This window comes from Pleurodeles waltl, chromosome 12, assembly GCF_031143425.1.
Source record: "Pleurodeles waltl isolate 20211129_DDA chromosome 12, aPleWal1.hap1.20221129, whole genome shotgun sequence".
NCBI classification, from domain to species: domain Eukaryota; kingdom Metazoa; phylum Chordata; class Amphibia; order Caudata; family Salamandridae; genus Pleurodeles; species Pleurodeles waltl.
Window position 1 is genome coordinate 640485936 of NC_090451.1, and position 6000 is coordinate 640491935.

The window sequence follows — 6000 nt, forward strand, 5'->3', positions numbered from 1 at the left end:
CTACAGGCGGTGGCAATTTTTTGGGACCCTGAAAAGGCGTTTGATTCAGTGGAGTGGGGGTTCATGAGGGCAGTCTTGCAGCGATTCGGAGTAGGGGATATTTTTTCACGCCTGGTTTCCACATTGTACGAGGAACCTAAGGTTGGGGTTCGCATAAATGGAGTAGTCATGGAAGCATTTAAGATCACGAGAGGTACCAGACAGGGATGCCCGCTTTCCCCCCTGTTATATGCCTTAGTGGCGGAACCTTTAGCATGTGCCATGAGAGAGTATCACAGCCACCGTGTACTCCGTTTTCAAAATTATACCCTTGTGTTATCTACCTATGCAGACGACACATTATCGTATATTAAGGATCCAAAGCGTAATGTTGCCCCAATCCTCCGTAAAATTATTAGATATGGCGCATTGTCAGGCCTCACGGCAACTGGGGTAAATCCATAATGTTTCCCCTGACCTCAATAATAACACAGGTGAATGTGGGCTACCCGCTTGGATGGGAGACGGAGTCAGTGAGATATTTAGGAGTTAAAGTACACACAGACCCTAAGAAAGTAATAGCTGATAATTTCGATACGGCGCTAAAAAGATTGACGGGGATGTGGAGAGGTGAATCAGGCTCCAATTGTCATTGCTAGGTGGTATAGCACTTATGAAAATGGTGGTATTGCCGTGCTTTTTGTTCCTCTTCCAGAACATCCCAATAGTGCTACCAAAAACTTATTTTAATACATTAAGAACATTACTTATTAGATTAGCTTGGGTGGGTAAACAACCACATGTGAAATGGCGCACCCTGACTCTTCCATACGAACTGGGAGGTCTTGGGGCTCCGGATCTGGAAACCTATAGTGTGGTAGCACAGGCCTGGATTCATGGGCCTGAAGGCATCCCGTACCTGCAGATAGAGAGGGAGTTGGCCTCGCCGGACCCTTTGCAGAGCTGGATATTTCATGCCCGACTAGGCATTACAAGGAATTTGAATCCCTGAGCTCAGTTAAGTGAGCTTGGCATGAGCTTATGAATAGACAGGGCTTAGCCCTTCTGTACTCCCCGCATTTGCCGTTAGACTGCTGTCCCTGGTTTGCGCTTTGGCGGGATCGAAAGTTAGTGCAAGCTATGAGTGAGCTAGGAGTCAGCACTATGGGGGACTTATTTGATGACAGCATTATGAAAACGTGGGACTCACTAGAGAACACGGTTGCCATTCCGACCTTTCTACACCGATATCAATATTATAGGGTGAACCATGCGCTGGGGGAACTATTAGGAGATGACATGCGAGAACCCCTGGAGATACAAGCTCTCTCAGAAGTGATATTAAATGATCCGCCTAGGCGTCTAGTTTCTTGTTTTTATGCACATATTCAACAATCACAAGTCCACAAGTTATCAAACACCCGACTGGAGTGGCAGAGAGAGTTAGGGGTGCAGATATCAGATTAACAGTGGCACTATTGTTGTGCCAAAACGCGCTCAGTTTCCTTAAACGGCAGACACCGACTTATATATTTTAAGTATTTAAATAGAGTATACTACACCCCCTTCAACTTCATAGATACGGATTGAGAGAGAATGCGAATTGCCCTAGATGCGGGGAGGTGCGGGCTGGATTCCTCTACATGTCTTGGGCCTGTGAGAGAGTGCGGCGATTTTGGAGGGCGGTGATTTGCGAACTGGAGTCCATGGTTGGCAAACAGATAGACTGCAAACCGATAATGGCACTCTTAGGATGGGACAGGCATTTAGCTGTAAAATTTCGCAAATTGATAGCGATTGGGCTTTTGTTGGCCTAACGGCGAGTAGCCATGTGATGGGAACGTGGACCTGTTCCGACAGTGGAGGAATGGCACAAGGACATGGTGTATTGTAACACGCAAACAGACAAGTATAGTGAGCTGCTCCCCCCACCAATAGGCCTGCAAAACACTGGAATATTTCTAAGCAATATCTTATTGGAAAAGAAAAGGGACAACCTGAGGCGGGAGACCCTGCATGATCTGTTGAGAATAGACAGTGAATTATATGAACGATGAGGGGACCTATAAATACAGTATATGGATAGATGTGGTTGGATTGGGAGGAATGTTCAAAGTTTCCGATCCCACACCTGACACTGTTTGGTAACATGTATTAAATGTGTCTGCACTTGTAAAATTATATGGGAACTGCATAAAAGTATAAATAAAGTTTAAAAAATAAAATAAAATAAAAGTTCAACAAACCACTCAAAAGCATGATAATGGGACTCTCTGAAAAACTCAGAAGGAGGTGGAATGTCCTGTTACCTTGTCTCCTCTTTGCCTACAGGGGGGTTCCTCAAAAGGGATTGGGCTACATCGCCTCCGATCTTTTGTTTGGACACCATGTGAGGGGTCCTCTTGCCTTGTGAAAGAAGGCTGTGAGAAACCTCTCAAGCTTCCAAAACAGGACGTTGTGGACTTTGTATTGGGCCTAAGATCTAGAATGCCTGAATACATGAAGAGGGCCTATTAAAATCTTCAGGCCAGCCAAGAACTGCAGAAACAGTGGCATGACCAGAAAGCTGTGCTGACTGTTTACCAGCCAGGGCAGAAGGTGTGTGTCCTGGAGCCTGTGGCTCCCAGGGCACTCCAAGACAAGTGTAATGGTCCACACACTATTGTGGAGAGAAAGGGAGAAGTCACTTATCTGGTTGACCTGGGCAGTCCTGGAAGCCCCCACACGGTGCTTCATGCAAACCATCTGAAACGTTTTTATGACAGGGCTGACATGACTTTGCTTATGGCCGCTGATGAAGGTCAGGATGAAGAGAGTGACTCTCTCCCTGACCTCTTCTCACACAATATAGTGGATGGATCAGTAGGTGGGATTGTCCATGCTAACTGCCCCTCTGAGCAACAAAAATAAGATTGCAGAAATCTCCTAAGCCAGTTCTCTGAACTGTTTTCGTTGGCTCCTGTTCAAACTACATGGTGTGAACACATGAGACAGCCTGCCTGTCATAACTAAAATTTACAGGCAGCCTGATCATGTCAGGGAATGCATCAGGGCTGAGGTGCAAAAGATGCTGGATCTGGGAGTTATTTAGCCTTCAGATAGCCCTTGGGCTAATCCTGTAGTCCTTGTCCCAAAACCCCACTCTCAAATTGGCAAGAGAGAGATGAGGTTCTGTGTGGACAAATAGAGGCCTAAATACAGTTACAAAAAGTGATGCTAATCCTATCCCTAGAGCAGTTGAGCTAAAAGATACTCTAGCTTCTGCCAAGTATCTTAGCACCTTTGATCTGACTGCTGGCAGATCAATTTATCAGAAGATGCCAAACCCAAAACAGCATACTCTACTCCTAGTGGGCACTATCACTTTACAGTGATGCCTTTGGACTGAAGAATGCCCCGCCACATTCCAGAGGTTGGTGAACAAAGATCTCCAAGGCCTGTAAAGATTCAGTACAGCTTGTCTTTAGCTCCACCTGGGAGGATCACCTGGTCCACCTTGGGAATGTACTGGAGGCTCTGCAAAAAGCAGGCCTCTCTATCAAGGCATCAAAGTGGAAGTTAGGGCAGGGGAAAGTGGTTTATCTGGGCCACCTGGTAGGTGGAGGCAAAATTCAACCACTGCAGGGCAAAATCCAGGCAATTCTGGATTGGACTGCCCTACCACTCAGACCCACGTCAGAGCATTCCTAGACCTGACAGGGTACTATAGGATGTTCATTAAGAACTATGGCTCAACTGTAGCCCCCTTAAATGACCTCACATCCAAAAGGATGCCCAAGAACGTTTTATGAATAGCTACCTGCCAAAAGGTTTTTGATGACCTCAATTAGGCAATGTGCTCTGCTCCTGTACTAAGATGCCCTTATTACTCAAAGCAATTTATTGTACAGACAGATGCTTCTGAAATAGGGGCAGTATTATCTCAACTGAATGATCAGGGCCAGGACCAACCTGTAGCTTTTATAAGCAGAAGGTTGACCCCCAGGGAAAAGTGTTGGTCAGCCATAGAGAGGGGGGCCTTTGCTGTGGTCTTGGCCTTGAAGAAACTGAGGCCATACTTGTTTGGCACTCACCTCCTTGTTCAAACAGACCTCAAGCACCTGTTATGGCTTAAGCAAATGAAAGGTGAGAATCCCAAATTGCTGAGGTGGTCCATATCCCTACAGGGAATGGACTATACAGTGGAACATAGACCTGGGAGTAACCACTCCAATGCAGATGGACTCTCCAGGTATTTCCACTTAGACAATGAAGACTCAACTGGGCAAGGTTAGTCTTTTTGTCATTTGCTTGGTGGAGGGGGGGGGGCATGGGGTTGTGTAGGAAAGTACCCTCTTTTTGGCATGGTTACCCCCAGATTATTCCTACTGTCAGTATGCTGAGACTGTTTTCACTGGGATCCTACTAACCAGGACCCCAATGAGTATGGTTTCTCCCTCTAAATGTGGTTGCCTAGAACCCTGCACACCCTATAATTTGCATACGGTTTCCCTTTTATAAGTCCCTAGTATATGGTACTTAGGTATCCAGGGCATTGCCACACCAGGGGTTCCCCATGGGCTGCAGCTTGTATTGTGCCATCCATGGGAGCCCTTGCAAAATGTGTCTGCAGGCCTGCCACTGCAGCCTGCGAGAAAAGGTGCATGCCTCCTTTCACTACAGGTCATTGCCCCCCTTTCACTACAGGTCATTGCCCCCCTTTCACTACAGGTCATTGCCCCCCTTTCACTACAGGTCATTGCCCCAGGTCACTGTAAGTCACCCCTATGGTAGCCCTCCTAGCCCAAAGGGCAGGGTGCAGGTCCGTCTCTGTGAGGGCACCCCTGCGTGAGTAGAATTGCCCCTACGAACTCCAGCTCCATTACACTGGAGTTCGTAAGTGCTGGGAAGCCGTTTTACACGTGCACTGGACGCAGGTCACTACTACCTGTGTCCAACTACATAATGGTAACTCATAACCTGGGCATGTTTGGCATCATACATGTCAGAACCATACCCCAGTACTCTTGCCAGTATGGGTTGCGTGATTTCATGCACTCTGGGGCTCATTAGAGGACCCTCCCAGTATTGCTCCTACCAGTCTTCTGGGGTTTTGCAGGTAGCATGCTCTGCTGCCACCCTCCAGACAGGTTTCTGCCCTCCTGCTGCTTGACCAGCTGAAGCAGGGGGTGGCAGAACAAAGGATTTCCTGTGGGAGAGGGAGGCAACACCCTCTCCCTTGGAAATAGGTGTTAGAAGGCTTGGGAGGGGTAGCCTCCCCAAGCCACTGGTATGCTTTGAAGGGCAAATTTGGTGCCCTCCTTGCATAAACCAGTTTGCATCAGCCCAGGGACTCCAGGTCCCTACTCCCTACTCCCTGCTCCCGCATGAAACTGAACAAAAGAAAGGGGAGTGATCACTCCCCTGTCCATCACCACCCCAGGGTTGGTGCCCAGAACTCCCCCAGGTGGCACTTGGTTCTGCCATCTTGAAACCAAGATGTGCAGAGGCCCCTGAGTGGTCAGGTCAGACAGGTGATATCACAGCCCCTTACTGATAGATGGTCACCTTGCTAGGTGACCAATCTCCCTTCTAGGGCTATTTAGCGTCTCCCTTGTGGGCGGATCCTCAGATTCAACATACAAGACTCCACCAGGACTCCTCTGCATCGTTTACTTCATCTTCTGCCCACTGGAACTGCATCTGTACTCTCCAGGAACCGACAATCTGAACTCCGGGGAAGACGTTGCTTTGCAACATTGTTTCTCCGGCTCCTTACAGCAACTGCAACATTTCCTCAGCTGTGCATCCTCCGAGGTCGGAAAGACTTCAGCCTGCACCAAGAGGCAAGAAGGAGTCACTCCCCTGCAGGCACCAACTGCATCAATGTCTGGCTGGGTGGATCTGCTCTCCTCTGGACCTTCATGGATCCTTCATCACAGGTGGTGGTCTGGAGTGGTCCTATCTGCCAGCTGTCCAACTTGGGGGGTGGTAAGCCCTTACCTCTCCTTTCAGGACAGAACCCCTGTGCACCAGGGCTCT